Source organism: Lissotriton vulgaris, chromosome 4_1 (genome assembly GCF_964263255.1).
Source record: "Lissotriton vulgaris chromosome 4_1, aLisVul1.2, whole genome shotgun sequence".
Taxonomy (NCBI): domain Eukaryota; kingdom Metazoa; phylum Chordata; class Amphibia; order Caudata; family Salamandridae; genus Lissotriton; species Lissotriton vulgaris.
In genome coordinates this window covers 1,995,321,303-1,995,339,579 of record NC_141691.1, presented here as the reverse complement: position 1 = coordinate 1,995,339,579, position 18,277 = coordinate 1,995,321,303, and positions in this window count along the sequence as shown.

Below are 18,277 nucleotides of genomic sequence, written 5' to 3'. Positions count from 1 at the left end.
ACCACCAGGAAGCTGACTTCGTCTTTGGGGAGCATCAGAACCAGCGGACTCGAGAATCGGTCCAAGAGAAGTAAAGAAGTTAGCAGCAACAGAAGGGACACGACGTCGAGCAGATGGGGTAGAAGAGTAAGACAACGGGGTAACAAGAGAAGTGTCAGGAACGGAAGGGACAACAGGGGTAACCAGAACAGTAGAAGCAGCAGGAGCAGGAGTATGAGGAAGTACAAGCGGGGGAGCAGTAGGGACAGGAGCAGGTAAAGGAGCAGGAACAGGTTGAGGAACGGGAACAGGTTGGGGAACAGGTACAGGAGGAACCACAGGAACTGCGGTACCCTGTGCATACGGAGGTGGTGATTTCAAGAGATAGGACAACAAGGGGTCCTCTACTACTTCCTCCTTCTTATCCGTACCCGTCGGTAAAGCGGGGTAACACTTATCGACAGTCATGCGCTGCAATCTATCAAAGACTTCCTTTTCCTTTTCCTCCTTATCTCGCTGAAACTGCTCTGCGTTTCTTACCGTTGTAACAATACCTTCTCTCTTATTACGTTTAAGCTGCTTGATTTCTCTCTGCTTGGCTTCTTTACGCCACAACCGAAAGGAATCAAACATGGCCGGCCTTGCTTTTCTCTGAAATAATTTCACTTCAAGATTATCTAAAATCAGGGCCTCGAAACTACCATGAGGTGGCCAACTAAGGACACCATCCTTTTTAGTGTAACAAACCCAACACTCATTAAATGTGATCGGACCCAAACCATGTCTACTGTATAACTCGTAAGTTGGAGTTCCAACCGGAGGTATCGGACATGAGTCCTCCAGCCGGGAATCCGTACCACAACCTTTAAAGCAACTGAACAAAGTACTACAGCCAGGCATCGTACAAACTAACCGAGTTTCACAAACGTCAAGGGTTACGGGATTACAATGTCCCTGCAATGAGCAAAAACCCTTGGTTTTTGGCGACTGCAGACGTCAAATAGTACAACTAAGAACAAAATACCAAGAACCACAAATGCAATGGAACCATGCAACAACTAAGCACCCACAACAAAGGACTCTGGGAGCGACCCACAAATACTTAACTCAAAGATCAGTGGCGTCACCAGGAAGGCCCGTCAATCGTCTCGCTGTATCAAAGGTCTACGCCAGGCGCCAAAACAGGTCTACAGTCAGGGCAGCAGTCCGTCGCAGCCGTCAGGAGGCGGGAATCTTCGCGGGAAAAGTCGTCGGGCCACTTGTTTGGACAACAGGATCGATGAAGCGGGGTGCACCTTTCCTCGGAGATTTCACACGAAGTTCCTCACGATCGTCGGGCTTTGGACCGGTACCGCTGATGCAGCCCCACAATGGGCGCCAACTGAAGGACTGTGTTTTCTAGATCCAGCGGTGCCAGGGATAACACCTAAAACCTTCGTGGGTAACCTGTTCCGGCGTACAAATGACAGAGACACGGGACACTTCCTTCGGCGTCAAAGATTCGAGGTTTATTTACTGCAGGGAACACACAAGTCACGAGAAGTACATAGCATGTAGGTTCGCGGAGACTGATTCAAATTGTATCTGTGGATCGCTCTTCTTATACAGTTTTTTGAGCATAGGATCGTGGTGCACAAAGGATTACAACCTGGTTCCCATCGTAAAGATCATATGGGGTCGCTTTCATGTATTCAGAGCCCGGAACATAATTACAGTAACATTTGGCAGTTCCCAACTGTAAAAGTACATCTTCCCACCATTAGTACATTCCGTTCGGCTGTAAACGAATCAAGGAAGGGACAGAAACAGGTGCAGAGGAAGACGAGGACAGTAACAGATCGAAGAGAGTGTAAAAGGGGTGGTATCGGGAAACATGAGTTGCAGGCATCAAAGGGGACGTGCCTAATGAATGCACAACTGAGACAATAGACCGGCACGGCAAGATGAGCCTCGAGCGGGGCCATCTGCCTTACAGTGTCATCCCCTCATCATAAAGACACCTTCAAAGGAACGCGTGTCTTCCGCAGGAGTTTGGGAATCCCAGGGTCGCGAAGCGGACAGTGTCCGTTCGCTGACTACTTGAGGGCAAGAAACAAAATGGATGCCGTATCTAAGATGGAACCCGTGGGTTCAGATGAAGAAACCCACGAAACAAACGAACGGTTTAGGCTAGCACAGCGAAAACGCGTACACCCACTAAACACGTCATTTGCGGTTCATAGATACCAGACTCGACCATATTCGTGTGAATCGAAAACACCACTTACAATTGTCACGGAACCTCACAACCGAACTCCATTGGACTGACCATCGCTGCATCCACTTCACCTTCCGGAAACCCACCACGCACCACCGCATCCAACGGATCCCCCAACGCTGCTGGAGCAAAGTCACCAAAGACCGGCTAACCACCACCCTCGCCCGGAGCCCACCCACCAACCCAACTGACCCCGACACCGCCGCCCGCAACCTCAAACAGTGGATCGAAAACTGCACCAACACTCTCACCCCGATCAAAAAACCCGCCAACAGACACCAGCAAGAAAGCCAGCTGGTTCACAGAGGACCTCCAGGCCTCCAAGCAAACCTGCCTTAAACTAGAGAAGGAATGGCACCGTGAACAGACACCGGACAGTTACGCGGCCCTCAAGAAAGCGACCCGAAGACACCATCAGCTCATCAGATCCGCCAAAAAGGCCTCCTTCATAGACCGCCTAAACAACAATACACACAACAGCAAAGAGCTCTTCAACATCATGAAGGAACTCTCCAACCCCAGCTCCAACACCAACAACATCCCACCTTCAAAAGACCTATGCGACTCCCTGGCCACCATCTTCCATCACAAGATCGCAGACATCCAAGGCAGCTTCAACGTCACGACTGCCCCAACAGCCACTGACATCCCCATCCCCACGGCCACCCTCCACACCGATCTCCTGCTCTCCTGGACCAACATAAACAACAACAACACCATCGAAATCATGAACACCATCCACTCCAAATCTCCATTAGACCCATGCCCACACCTTCAACAAAGCCAGCACCACCATCGCAACCCACCTCTGGAAAGCTATAAGCATCCCCTTTGAAACAGCGACCTTCCTGGAGAGCTGGAAGCATGCAGAGATCAACGCCTTACTCAAAAAACCCAAGGCCGACCCTAAAGACCTCAAGAACTTAGTCCCATCTTCCTGCTCCAGTTCCCAGCAAAGGGCATCGAGAAGACCGCCAACTGACAACTGACCCGCTACCTCGAGGAGAATAGCATTCGGGACCCATCCCAGTCCAGGTTCCGCAGCAATCATAGCCAGTCAGTCAGTCATATAACTTTATTTCGGCAATTCTGCCATAAAAGAACACAGAGAATAGAAGAAACCACATAATGTTTCGAAATAACATAAGATAACTTTTAGGATTTTTTGATCGGTATTTCCCTAACACATTTTGACCCTTTGGTATATAGAACAATCAATATAAAAGCAGAGAAAAGCTTCCACATTAAAATTTTGGCCCAAGGTGAGATTAGGGGAGGCACAAGCAAGTAAAAAATTTTAAAATCAAGTTGCAATACTACCATCATAAAAACAATAAAAATTTCCTTTCATAATTTTTCCCTTTTGTTTTATAAAAAGATAAATAGACTGGTATAAAAAGTAGAAAATTACTACAGCAATTAATACCACTTAAAATCAGGAAATTCACAATTAGAATGGCATCACGCACTGGTTCCTAGTCCAAACCTCTCACTATGCGTTTGCGCTTGCACCACATGGCAAATAGAAATGTTGCTATTGCAACAACAACAGCAGGATATGTATCATACTTCAGAATTCTATAAACCTCTCTATAGTTCCTTGATCCTAAGTTCTTACAGAGTTGGATAATCCATTTAGATCTAGGCAATTGATATGCTCGACAAAAAAAGATCACATGGATCTCCGTCTCCTCGTTCTCGTTGCACCCGGGACATAGGGATTTGTTTCTTCCCACCCACTTATTAGTAAATGCAAAGAGGGGGAGCGTCCCGTGCCTAAATTGGACAAACAGTTTCTTAGCTATGAGAGGTTGTATCATATCTAAGGCTGGTTCAAATGTATAGAGCAATTTAACATCTAGAAATCTAGAGGTTAAACTTGATGGATCTGTTGCTTGCATAATAGTTGTCACTCTAAATTCCATCAGGGCAGAGTTTAATGTTTTTTGTGAGATTGCAGGGAAAGTACCCTCTGGATCAGACCACAAATTGTTTCTCCCTATTTTACAAGCAGTTTCCCTACAGAATGACAGCCAAGGGATCTTGCCCGCACCCAGGATTGTCATGACTGACTTCAGTTCTTCTCTATAGTGCACCAGCTCCGGCGTGCTCCATAGCAACCATAGCACCGAAACTGCCCTCATCGCCGCCACCGATTACATCGGGGCCCTGCTGGACAACGGCGAAACCACAACGCTCATCCTCCTGGACCTGTCAGCCGCCTTCGACACCGTCTGCAACCGCACCCTACGCACACGCTTCCACGACGCTGGGATCCGAAACAAGGCTCTGGACTGGACCACCTCTTTCCTGTCCGGCAAAACCCAGAGCGTCCACCTCCCCCTTTCCGCTCCGAAGCCACCAAGATTATCTGCGGCATACCTCAAGGCTTATCCCTCAGCCTGGCATTGTTCAACATCTACATGGCTCCGCTCGCCCACGTCGCTCGACTGCACAACCTCAACATCATCTCTTACGTCGAAGACACCCAGCTGATCCTCTCCTTCTCCAAGGACCCCCTCACTGCCAAAACCAACCTCCACTAAGGAATGAAAGCAGTCGCCGAGTGTATGAAGAACAGCCATTTGAAGCTAAACTCGGACAAGACAGAAGTCGTCATCCTCGGCTCCACCACCTTGGCCTGTGACGACTCCTGGTGGCCGACCGCACTATAAACAACACCTACACCCACCGACCACGCACGCAACCTAGGATTCATCCTCGACTCCACTCTCTCCATGACAAAGGAGGTCAAAGCCATCTCATCCTCCTGCTTCAACACCCTCCGCATGCACTGCAAGATCTACAGTTGGATCCCCTCCGAAACAAGAAGAACGGTCACCCAGGCCCTCGTCAGCAGCAGGTTGGACTACGGAAACGCCCTCTTCGCAGGAGCCTCGGCCAAATTCCTGAAACAACACCAACGCATTCAGAACGCCTCTGCATGCCTGATCCTCGACATTCCTCGCCGCAGCCACATCACACCCCACCTGAGAGACCTGCACTGGCTTCCCGTCAACAAGAGGATCACCTTCAAGCTCTTCACCCACGTACACAAGGCACTCCACACCACCGGACGAGCATACCTCAACAGACGACTCACCTTCTACACCCCCAACCACCAGCTCCGCTCCGCCGACCTCGCCCTCGCCACCGTCCCCCGCATCCAATGAGGGACCTCTGGCAGCAAATTGTTCTCCCACCTTGCTGCCAAGACATGGAACACCCTCCCACCCTCCTACAGTAGACCCAGAACCTACTAACCTTCAGAAGACTATTCCAGGCCTGGCTATTCGAGCAGTAGCAGCACCCTCCAATCCCCCTCCCCCCCCCCCCCCCACCCCCCCAACGCCTTAAGACCATCATGGGTGAGTAGTGCACTTTAGAAATGTTCTGATTGATTGATAGTGTATTTTCTCAAGTTTGTCTGAAAGGTTTTTATTATCTCATGAGTTCAGGGAAAGAATTGGCATGTCATAAGGAAAATGAATAGAAGGGATAAAATACGTATCTGCTCTATAAATGTCTGTGGTCTTAATGATCATAAAATAAGTAATTTATTCGCTAAATTGATTTGGCACATGCAAATAGAGGTGCTGTGTGTACAAGAAACTCGTATATCCTGGAGTAAACAAGATTGGCTTAAAGATCTGGGCTTTGATCTATTGGCTAGTACACGTCAGGGCACCACTACACGTGGTGTGGATATTTTGGTAAAGCACGGAGCAATAATATGTAAACGTAAGAAATAGGAAAAATTGGGGCGAGGGGTGATTTTGGAAGTAGTTATTAATGGTGTTTCCTTCTCAAATTGTTACAACTCTGAAGAAATGAACTATTTGAGTATAGAACTAGCTGCTTGGCCATCTCCGTTAATTCTTTGTGGCGACTTTAAAATTCATTTAGAGAGCAGTTTTAATCTTACTGGTAACCTTCCGTATCAAGGTAGAAAAGGAAGGACTTTTAGAGCATTACAGGGGCTAGTTAGGGGATATGGACTTGCGGATGTGTGGCATAGACACAGACTGGGGAATCCTGGCTTTACTTTTTTTTGGCTGGACTACTTTTTTGTTTCATTTCAAATAGCTGAAAAAGTTAGCATTGAACTTCCCCCAAGAATAATATCAGATCACAATCCAGTAATAGTGGAGCATCCGCTAAGTGGATGTTCTAGAGCTCTGCCGACATGGAATTTTTCGTTTTTTTTTGGAAAATATTTTTATTGAATTTCAAACATCAAACATCTGGCACTCTATATCCTGACAACTTGCTTCAATGTACATCATATCAGTGTTCCCTTGACGCATTGATCCAAATGCTCCAGTATTACAATTATGCAATTGCAAAGTTACCAACAAGAATCAGTTCCTCAAACTCCCTTTTCACTATAATATTCAAGAATCACAATTGGAGTAATTCGCTGCCACCCAGCTAAGCAAGCCCTTGCCAGTTAATTGACATTCACATAATCATCTAACCAAGCCAGTCCCACTCACTCCTCCCTCCACACCCTTCCCTGGTCACTGGTGTGTCTCATCGTCATACAGTAAGAGAATAATATGTTATATTACTCAAGGCTACCTAGTTCAGCTTCTTATCATTCCATTTCAACAGTAACACCATCTGGGATATTAGGTGTTCCTCCATTAGACCAGTGGCTCAGGGTGTTCTCACCTGTAGTTCTAGAGCCGAATCTTCATCCGAGTCTACTTCAGGAACCTGCAGCGACACTACTAAGGCCTCTCATGCCCTCGCCGCCTCTTGCACTTTATCATTGTTAGATCTCTTAGCATGTTGAAGCTGAACTGTGCTTTCGCATGTTGCCCACTTAATTAATTCTGCCTTCCACCGTGCAAAGTTGGGCCCTTGCCTAGATTTCCAATGCGCTGTGAGATACCTTTTGGCCAACAGCAATCCTAAGTCCAAAAACCTCCCAGTGATTTTCATTCTAGATGTGTGTGGAACAAGTGCAATTAGCAAGTACCCATATCCGGTTCTCTCTGTCTTTCTGTAATTTTGCAGAGCAAGCCAACCACCTCCTCCCAGTACGTTCCCAATTGCGGATAACTCCACATCATAGAATGAAACTCTGCCCCTTCTAAATTACAACGCGGACATTGAGCAGTATCCACTTTAAAATACCTATTGATCTTAGCCATACGCCCTATGTAATTTATAGAAGTGAATCAGTTGGAACCTGGCATTTCGCGAGCTCTTCCATGCTCTATCGACTAGCTGGGCCCACGTTGTCTCAGGAATCTCCTTACCGAGGTCTGCCTCCCATTTCCATTGCAATTGGCTCACGGGCTTCGTCCCCTTGTTCACCATCCGTCAATATAGGCATGTGATGTCCTTGAAGGTCCCCGCTGCCATCACAACATACTGGCACGCCATAGAGGTCTGTGGTTCTATTAGCCCCCCTCCCCAGTCACGTTGAATTGCTGACACCAGGGCAGAATGCAATAAGAAATCTCCCCTGGGGAAGTCATACCTATCTTGCAGGGTCTGGTATCGTAAGAGAGCACTGTCTTTGTATAAATCTCCCAACACTTGTACCCCTATCACCTCCCATGCAGCCAGAGCGGTCCAATCCCCCCATGAGGAAGAGCGGTGCAGATGCCCAATTGGATCTCCGGAGGATATGGGCGGGCAATCCCAACTCTACATTGACTCCGGTTCCAGCACAGCCTCAGCGACCTCTCCTCATGAGAAAGGGACCCAGGTCGTAGCCGCTGTTAAAGAATTATAAAGGACAATATATGACGTGGGATCCACCGACCCTCCGAGCCATCCGGGCCCCTAAACTCCCCGGCCACTGCCTGGGTGAGCCATTGCAGTTGAGCTGCCAAATAATACAGCTCAAAGTCTGGAAACGCCCCCCCCCCCCCTCTCTGTCCGCGGTCTCTTCATTGTGGTCAACGCTACCCGCCGCCTGTGGTTCCCCCACAGGAATCCTTCTATCAGTGCATAGTGTCTTCAATATTGAATTCGGTATCCAAGTCGGCAGTGTCCTAAAATAGTACAGCAACTGAGGAAGTGCCACCATCTTCAAGAGTGCTTCCTGGCCCGTCACCGAGAGCAGCACGGTGCCCTAAAACATTAGACTACCCTTAATACCCCTCATAGCTCTCCCTATATTACCCTTAAACAGATCCTCTGGTCTATGATAAATATTAGTTCCAAGGTAGGGTAGGCAACAAGGTCCCCATTGAATAGTCTTGGCACAGTTGGGTGCTGTCATCAATACATCCACATGAAACAGGCAGGTTTTTTCCCAATTCACACACAGCCCTGAACCTGCACCAAATGTGCGCGGCAGGGTTAAAACCCCATTCAGGGCCTCTCCCGTATTAGCCAAGAACATAAGTAAATTGATATATACTGCATGTTTCCGCATAGATCCAGACCAAGGTAGTGCCTCCCCGACCTGGCGTGGCGGGCCAGAACTTCAATGGCTAATGCAAATAGTAGAGGAGAGAGTAGGCACCCCGGTCGCGAACCCGGTCCAACCAAACAGGAAGAGGAAACCGTTGCTCCCGTCCGCACTCGAGCTATCACGGATCTATAAAGGATCTCCTTCCACCCCACGAAGGACCTCCCCAGACCCTGCACTGACTTGAAACAAATACGGCTATTCCAGGCTATCAAATGCCTTTTCAATATCTACCGATAGGACCGTCGCGTAGGGTACATGGCTGTGGTCTTCCCCCAAGATGCAAACCAAGCGTCGCACATTAGCAGATGTATTCCGGGTGGGGATGAACCCAGCTTGATCCTGGTGTACCAATTGCACCATGTACGGGAGGAGCCGAGTCCCAAGGATCCTACTCAGAATTTTATAGTCCGAGGTGAACATTGATAGCGGTCGGTATGCTGCTCTATCATTGGAGTCCCTCCCAGGTTTCAGTAGTGGGATAATAACAGCCTCTCTGGTTGATGTCGGCAACATTTCCACTGTCCATGCCTCTTGAAATACTGCCAGGAGCCTTGGTGCCAAACTACCTGCGTATACCGAATAGAACTCTATAGGTAGCCTGTCCACCCCCGATGTTTTGTTGCATGCCATATGTTTGATTGCGCCCCTTATTTCCCCGATTGTGATCTCCTGCCCTAGCAAGTCCGTTTGCTCCTCTTCCAGCTGTGGAAGTGCCAATTCGGACAAGAAAGCCCCAATGGTGTCCTCGGCATCTCCCAAATTGCTTTGATAGAGATTGGAATAATAATCAAAGAACAGTCCATTAATCCCTCGCTGGGTATACAATATTCCCCAAGCCCGGTCCGCCAGACCCAATATAGGTGTACCCCGGGGATTCGGATTAGCTAGCCATGCCAGTAACGTGCCCGCCTTGTCCCCCTCCGCATGCGCCCTTGCCAAATAGGCTCTGTTGTCAAAACAACGCAACCTTTCATCCTGCGTGGCTACTGCTTCCCTAGCCTCTGAAACTTCCCCTTGTGCATCGGGGTTCCCTGGGTGAGCTCTCTCAGCTGTTCGTAGCCATTGTTCCCTGTATCTACGTCATTTAATAGCGCCTTCCTCACTCCCACCACCTTCGAGATACATAGGCCTCTTACCACCCCCTTAAAGGCATCCCACTCCAGCGCCAATGTTGATGCCATGCCCTCATTCTCACTAAAGTACTGGGCGATACGCATTCTAATTCCAATGCCTCTGGTCGTAACCGCCAAGTTGGTACCACAGATCTCTACCCGACCCAGTGTATTGTGACCAATATTGGATTATGTTCTCTCAAGGTATTCGCTGTGGCCCACTGTAGCATGAACGTCAGGGGAGCATAATATTGTGTCTAATCGCAAATGAAATTCGTGTAAAGCAGAAAAATATGAATAGTCCCGCTCCCCCATATGGTGCGTGCGCCATGTGCCAACTAACGCCCATCTATCCTAACATTCGCACCTGGCCTTGGAGAGCCTGTGTATAGGGGCTTCGGGCAATGGAGGGTGGGACCTATCCATCTCGATATCTACGATAGAGTTGAAGCCCCCCCATCAGTACTGACAGGCGCTAATCTCCCTGACAGATGACTGAAAAAGGATATCTGATCAACATTAGGGGCATATATACTACATAATGTTACTCTGCGCCATTAAGCCGACCTGCCACTATCACAAACCTCCCTTCCGCATCCCCCAAATGTTGTGTCAGCTGGAATGGAACTCCCGCTCTAACTCATATCAGGGCACCCCTCGCAAAAACTGAATATGTCGTATAAAAAAGTTGCCCCCTCCATCTACGCTTCAATGCCAGCCCTTCAGCCCGGTTGATATGAGTCTCCTGAAGGAAGGCTATGTGAACCCCCCTGCGCACCAAATAAGAATGCACTTTATGCCATCTCATCATTGTATGCATTCCCTGCACATTCCAGGTAATGCATTTGAAGTCAAGCAATCTCCCCATGCTGGAATCTAAGTCCCACAATCAACCTCTTCCGTCGTACAAACACATCGGTGACCCTAACTTTCCTGAAAAGAAACCCCAATTTTCCCCAACAACCCATCCCCAGAACAGGCCCTACAGACCTAGTACCCATCCAAACTGACAAACTAATTGCTCCTCTGGTACCTACAGAAGAATCACAAACAAACAAAAATAGAGGAGGCGTCCTCGAACCGTAGAGGTTCGACCTACTATACTGCTATTATTCTGCACCTTATCCCCATTAATAATTAAGTCCCAAAACCTCTTGAGGCGATGTGATATAAGGGAACCATGCAATTCAAAGACCTTTCCGCCCCTGTCATCCCCTCCAACTTCTGCCCAATAATCGCCCACAGGGGGGTGAGAAACTAGCAAAGGACAAAGCAAATACTCCACCCTCCCTTCATAAGCACTCATTGAGGGGTTCTGCAATATTAGGAATCAACAATCTCGTCCGCTGTCCCAGGCGTCACGTGAGGTAAATGGAAACTTCCGGCATCAGATACATCCGATTAGGACCCCATGGAGCCCTTTTCCGATTCCGTTGCTTCCAGTGGTGTTGCTTCTTTTCTTTGAAATATTGCAGTGACTGCCAGTAATGCGGCCATTCGTCTGTCTCAGTTTGAGCCTACGAAGGTTTTTGAGTGCGAGAACCGTGCCCTCGAATGAGACGCGACCGGCGTGGTGCGGCCCCTCTGCTGGTGCACCCACACCGTGTCCTGCACCACCCGTGCCCGCTCTGTGGGCTTCCAGCCATGTCCAGGCATCCTCAGGGTTGTCGTGATAATATGTTTTACCGTCCATGGCCACACTTAGGCGCGCGGGAAACATCAACGAGTACTCAAGGCCCTCTTCGCAAAGCGCCTTCTTGACCTCCAGGAACGAAGCACGGCGACGCTGTACTCCAAGCAAGTAATCCGGAAACAATGTCATGTTACAGTTGTCTACTTTGTAGGGGCCCAATGTCCTAGCCTTGTTCAACTGGCGGTCCCTATCCTTATAATGGAGTAGCCTCGCCACCACTGGCCTGGGCGGCCTGCCAGGCGCCAGAGACCAAGCTGGCACTCTGTGTGCCCTTTCCAGGGTATAGAAAGACCGTCAGGGGCAACCTCAGTCCTCAGCCAATTTTCCAAATAATACACCATATTGGCCCCTTCCACCCCTTCCGGCAGCCCCACCACGCGTACATTATTTCTTCGGTTCCACCCTTCAGAATCTTCAGCCCTCCGCTCCAGGGTTTGCAATCGGTGCGTGATATCTGCCATTTGGACTTACAATGCCTTTTGGCCAGGTTCTAGGGTCCCCAAAGTTACTTCTGTCTGCTTTACTCAATCTACTATCTTAGCGTGATCCACCCGAAGAAGGCCCAGCCCCTGCGCCACTTGGCCAATGTCTTTCTGGAAAGCGTCTCTAGTGTCTGTGATGGCCTTAAGGATGTGGTCCCCTTGTTGCTGCATCATCCCCTCCTGGTGTGGCGCTATTGCTCCCTGTTTTTCTTGCGCTCCTGTTTCATCCTCCTGTTCCAGTGGGGCTCCCCCCTCCGTTTCTCTTGTGGCTTCCCCATTGAGGGCCGCTGTGCAAGTCGCAGTACCAGAGTGATCTCCCAATGAACCTCTTGCGCTACGCATGCCAAGCCAGCGCCTTTGCCAGGGAAGTCTCACTCCACAACCCCCGGAGCGAGTCTCACAGCGCACTGTCCTCTGCTATCTAGGGTCACTCCCAGCCAATACCTGGTTGGTTTCTGGTCAACCTATCAGTCTCTGCCAGTCTCTCTTCACCACCGGGCCCAGGCCTGGTACATTTCTTCCGTCGGCTCACTCCACTCGTCCGGGTGGGAACTGCTCCTCACCCAGCTGGGTCACCTCGCTCCAGACCCCTCCGCTTCAGCCAGTTCGCCTTCTTCCCCTCCTTAGTGCAGCCACGGGTGGTTTACCCCAAGACTTAGTGTGCTAGGGGCTATGCTTTCCACTCAACCCCCGCGGCAACAGTCCTTAGCTGCAGTATGACTGAGGTGGCAATCTAGTCCGGTTTCAGCCGCTCCTGCGAGGCCTAAGGCTCAGACCTTTCAGGGAGAGCCACCATTGGGTTATCTGCCGGCCTCTTCTTTAGTTCTGTCACTACCCGCAGCACTGCCCGGCCGCCTCCTAACCAATTTCTGTTATCCAGGGGCCACTCTTCTGTGATGTCTCCATCCGCCCGTAATACCCTTCAGTTACTGCCGCTATAGCCAGATTCTTCGGTGCCGTCCGCTACAGTCTCCGAGTGCCCAGTCAGCTGGCTATGATTCTCATAATTGAGCACAGCAGCGCCCGCCGGAACATCCCGCACCATCGGGCTCACCGTCTGTCTGCATTCAAAAAATGGCGGACCATGTCCCGAGGAGGCGATCTCGCCACACATCCGCTTTCCCCGGAGGTGCAGCAATGAAGTGCCCGTGGGGGGCAAAGCGACGCCCGCTACCTCGTGCATCGCCGCTCTATCGGGTGACGACTGTGCTCTCTGTCGTGTCCTCCGGCTCACGGCAAGCCTTCACTCCGTTGGGCCTCTTTGCATCTGTAAAATGGCCGTCAGGAGAAGGATCTCGGGGTTCTCGGTCCCTCGGTGCAGTGGGGGTCCAGCCGGTACCAGCACTCCACCGAGCCCTTGCACTCTTCTGTTCACCTCCGTTAGCGCTGCCACCAGTTTCACGAAGCCGCCATCAGCGCCATCTGGGCCGATCTTCAAGCGACTGCGTCACCTCATCAGGCTGCCAGTCCTCAGGCGTTCAAGCTCCAAAAGCAAACGTTCAACCCCCCCCCCCAAACACCATCACAGGTGCTCCGGGGGTCTATTTCAGTTTCCTAAACAGGATAAAGAATGGGGTCGGTGCGCAGCTCAGAGCTTACACGACCGTTCTCATCAGATCCTAGGCCACGCCCACCGCCCAACATGGACTTTTGATAGAAAGCTGCTATTGGACCAAACATATTGCATACATATGGCCAAATTGATTACTGAATTTTTTTAAATAAACAGAGGTAGGTGAAATTATAGTGTGGGGCGAGACCCTCAGTTTCTCTTCGTCTCGTCAAAGGACGGTAAAGGCTAAAATTTGAGGATGGATGGATGATTTACGGCTAGCTGAGATGGAGCTTATAAGGAAAATGAATGCTGCTCAAAAAATAGATGACAGTCAACAGCTTATAGCGGCTCAAACAAAAGCGCACACATATAAATTACAAATACAATGATTGAATTCTCAGAAACAGGACTATCCGACAGTAGGTTCTTTGTTCCGATCTGGATTCTTTAATCGTATGCCAGAGATAATAAATACAAACAGCCAGCCGACACGTGTTTCGTTGTGGGAAAACGTAATCCACAACTCTTCAGGGCTATACGACTTGTTCCAATTGTAGCAAAGCCCACTTACGGTGATACTTCCAAACCGGTTGGGCAACATAAAATTAATAATTGTCTCAATTTGCAAGGTTCACGGATAGCGGTATCAGCTATAAACCATCCAAAAAGGTATGAAGACGCCAGTATGTGGTAGAATTAGATAATCATCGTAGTCCAAATACACTGTCAATACTTGAACTGTGGTTCTGTGAAAACTGGCCTTGTTTCGTAAGGTTATGGTTCCGTCACGATTTTGGTGATGTCGAACCGTATTTAGTGAGTGCGGCTAATGTGGAGTGAATTCGTCACGTTAGCTAGCGAGTTCGCCATGTATTTGGAGATTTCGTCTCGAACATGGGTTCCATTTTGTTTAAGTCTCCATTTTGTCTTGCCATCACGCAGGCCGACGAGTATGGTCCAACGAATGAAGCAACCTGGCCTTCATGTATTGGTATACATTAACAGGGTCTTTCTTGACTTCCAGGTGAATTGCAAGGATCTGATTCCTTCACCTGAAGCTGACCCTGCCGAGTCAATTTCCCTGGTTTGATAGTTGTCTGAGATTACCAATCATTGTTCAGGACATCGTTAACTTTTAGTCTCCTTACATATGCCTTATCTTGCTCACTATCAGACATTGTTTCCCTTTTCTATTTTCCCATAGCCCTTCTCCCATTCCCGGCCAAAGTCATCGAGAAAGCCGTCAACAACCAGCTCGCCGCCTTCCTTGAATCCAACAACTCCCTCGATCCATCTCAATCCGGATTTCGAGCCAAACACAGCACCGAAACCGCCCTCATTGCAGCAACAGACGACATCCGAACACTACTGGACAACAGTAAAACTGTGGCCCTCATCCTACTCGACCTCTCCGACGCTTTCGACACAGTCTGCCACAGCACCCTCATACAGCGCCTCAGCAACATCGGAATACAAGGAAAAGCCTTGGACTGGATCACCTCATTCCTCGCTGGGAGAACTCAAAGAGTCCGACTTCCCCCATTCAAATCTGAGGCCACTGAAGTCATCTGTGGCGTACCACAAGGATCTTCACTCAGTCCCACCCTCTTCAACGTGTACATGAGTCCACTCGCCTCCATCGCGCGTCAACACAACCTTAACATCATCTCTTACGCCGACGACACCCAGTTAATACTTTCCCTCACCAAAGACCCTAACACTACCAAAACCAATCTCCACGAAGGCATGAAAGAAGTAGCCGAATGGATGAAACATAGCCGTCTAAAACTCAACTCAGACAAAACGGAGGTGCTCATCCTAGGATCTTCCCCCTCTGCCTGGGACGACTCCTGGTGGCCTTCCGCCCTGGGCACAGCACCCGCACCCACAGACCATGCACGTAACCTTGGCTTCATCCTACATTCCTCTCTCTCGATGTCCAGACAAGTCAACGCAGTCTCATCATCCTGCTTCAACGTACTTCGCATTCTCAAAAAGATCTTCACCCACGCACTGGTCACGAGTCGACTGGATTATGGTAACACACTATACGCCGGGATCACAGCAAAATTACAGAAAAAACTCCAACGCATCCAAAACGCATCAGCGAGACTCATATTAGACATCCCTCGCCAAGATCACATCACCGGACACCTAAAAGACCTCCACTGGCTTCCCATCAACAAAAGAATCACATTCCGCCTTCTCACCCACGCACACAATGCCCTCTACAATCTTGGACCCGAATGCCTCAACACTCGACTGTCTTTCTACAAACCCACCCGCCAACTTAGATCGTCCAATCAAGCCATCGCCGATGTCCCGCGCATCCGAAAATCCACCATGGGTGGCAGATCCTTCTCCTTCCTTGCTGCCAAGACCTGGAACTCACTCCCCACTCACCTCCGCCTTACTCAGAACCACATCTCCTTCAGAAAAGAACTTGAAACCTGGTTATTCGACAAATAATGGACCCCTTACCCAAGCGCCTTGAGACCCTCTGGGTGAGCAGTGCGCTATACAAATACCCAAACTTATTACATGCATTGTGCCTTACAATTATGGGTTTGTCCTGCTTGTGGAAATTGGATTTGGGACATTCCCAATGATTAACTTTGGGTTGTGACATTGCAAACTGAGCTTTTCGTCATGTGATACTTTGTTTGAGAATGTACCTCATTGGTTAACTTTTTGTGCAGTGGGAGTGTATGTTTGTAAATGTGAATATTGTGTATAAAAGGAGATGTCTTGCTCTACGAATTTAAGCAGTCTCCTGAAATACCTCCATGCTGTATTTCTTGGATCACAGTTACTGGCTGCAGCTAATAAATTTGGTCTCTGACGCCACCCAGAATATTCTGTGTCTCTGTAAACGAAGACAGGTGAATCCAAAGACTTTGGGCGTGCCCCTGGCGCCGCTGGGTTCTAAAAGCCCGGTTCTTCAGAACAACACTCCTCATAGGTAAAAACCGGCAAATCCCGGTGTAGCACGGGTAAGCGCTTACACGATCACTGCTCTCATGAAACGTCTCCTCTTTCCGGTGTCTTGTTCGAATAACGTTATTTGGAATGTTGTTCAAGTATTGACGGTGTATTTGGACTAGGATGATTATCTAATTCTGCACTGCTATTCTCACTATAGATTGATCCCTTCCTCAAACTTCAAAAATATAAGCTAACACAATATGAGAGTGGGGACAGAATTGGCAAGGTTCTCGCATATAAAATTGCAGAAAATAGGACAAACTCATTAATTAAAAACATAAAAGGGGCTGATGGAGCTAACTATACTCAGCCGGAACAAATTTTACAACAGTCTGTCGCTTACTATAGTAAATTGTACACTCCGGAATATTCTCCTGCGATAGACATCATGCAGGGATATATTAAAAAGAATTGGGTACTAGAAAAAAAACTGCAAGGGATGGAAAAATTAGAAAAAGATTTCACTCTGGAAGAATTAAAATCAGCTATCTCTTCTCTCCCTTCGGGGAAAGCTGCTGGGGAGGATACGCTTCCTATTGAAATTTATAAAATTTGTAGCGATGAACTGCTACCCTTGTTATGCTCTGTCATTAATCAGATAGACGTGGCTGGTAGGGTTCCTAATTCTTGGAAAACTGCTAAAATAATTTTTTTCTTAAAAAAGAACAAAACACCGGAAGAATGTGGATCCTACAGGCCCATCTCTTTGATTAATACAGATGCTAAAGCATATGCTAAATTACTAGCCATGAGATTAACTCCCCTCATGCCTAAACTGGTCAGCCAACATCAACATGGTTTTGTGACAGGCAGAGATACAACCGCACATATCAACATGGCTATCACAGCTTTTGATGTTGCCGCAACTAATCCCTCCTCACTCGGTATGGTGTTACTTGATGCAGAAAAAGCATTCGACCGGGTGGGGTGGGATTATCTGTGGGCAACTCTTAAGGAAATTGGCGGTTTTTAACAAGAATACAGGCACTCTATGACTGCCCTAACGCAAAAATAGGTTACGCCAATCTACTATCCCCCAATTTTTCAATTCAAAGAGGGACACGTCAAGGGTGTCCTCTCTCACCACTTTTATTTGCCTTGTCTATGGAGCCATTCATTAATGCAATACAGCTTCAAGAAAATATTAAACCATTTGTTTTAGGCACTAATATACTTAAAATCACAGCCTATGCTGATGACTTGGCTATATATACAACCGATGTGACAGAAGCTATGGCGGGAATTATTAAAGAAGCAGATGATTTTGGGGCTGTCTCCGGATATAAATTAAATCGGGATCCCTTCCTCAATAAATTGGAAGCAAATCTGAGCATTGAACCAGTTAAGGTTAGCAAAACTAGCTATAAGGCATTGGTGTACGCCGATGACATTGCGATTCTTACAAGTAATTTAAGGTTAGCTCTCCCAGCAGTGGAAGTTCTAGCAAAACCATTTGGTGCTGTCTCGGGATATAAATTAAATATTAACAAGACTCACTGTTTACATTCAGAAAGTCTACCTCCGGCAGACATCTCAATTGTGTCAGTAGCCACTTATTTGGGGGTCAGGATTACAGCAGCAGTGATACGCATACCGGAACTTAATATTTTACCAGTGATCTATTCAGTCAATAAGACCTTAGAGAGACTAGATCATTTACATTTATCATTACACGGGCGCTGCAATGTTATTAAAATGTCAATTTTCCCAACATTTTTATCTCTCTTTCGGACAATCCTTCTGGTATTTCCAACATTCTGTATTACAAAAGGGGAAAG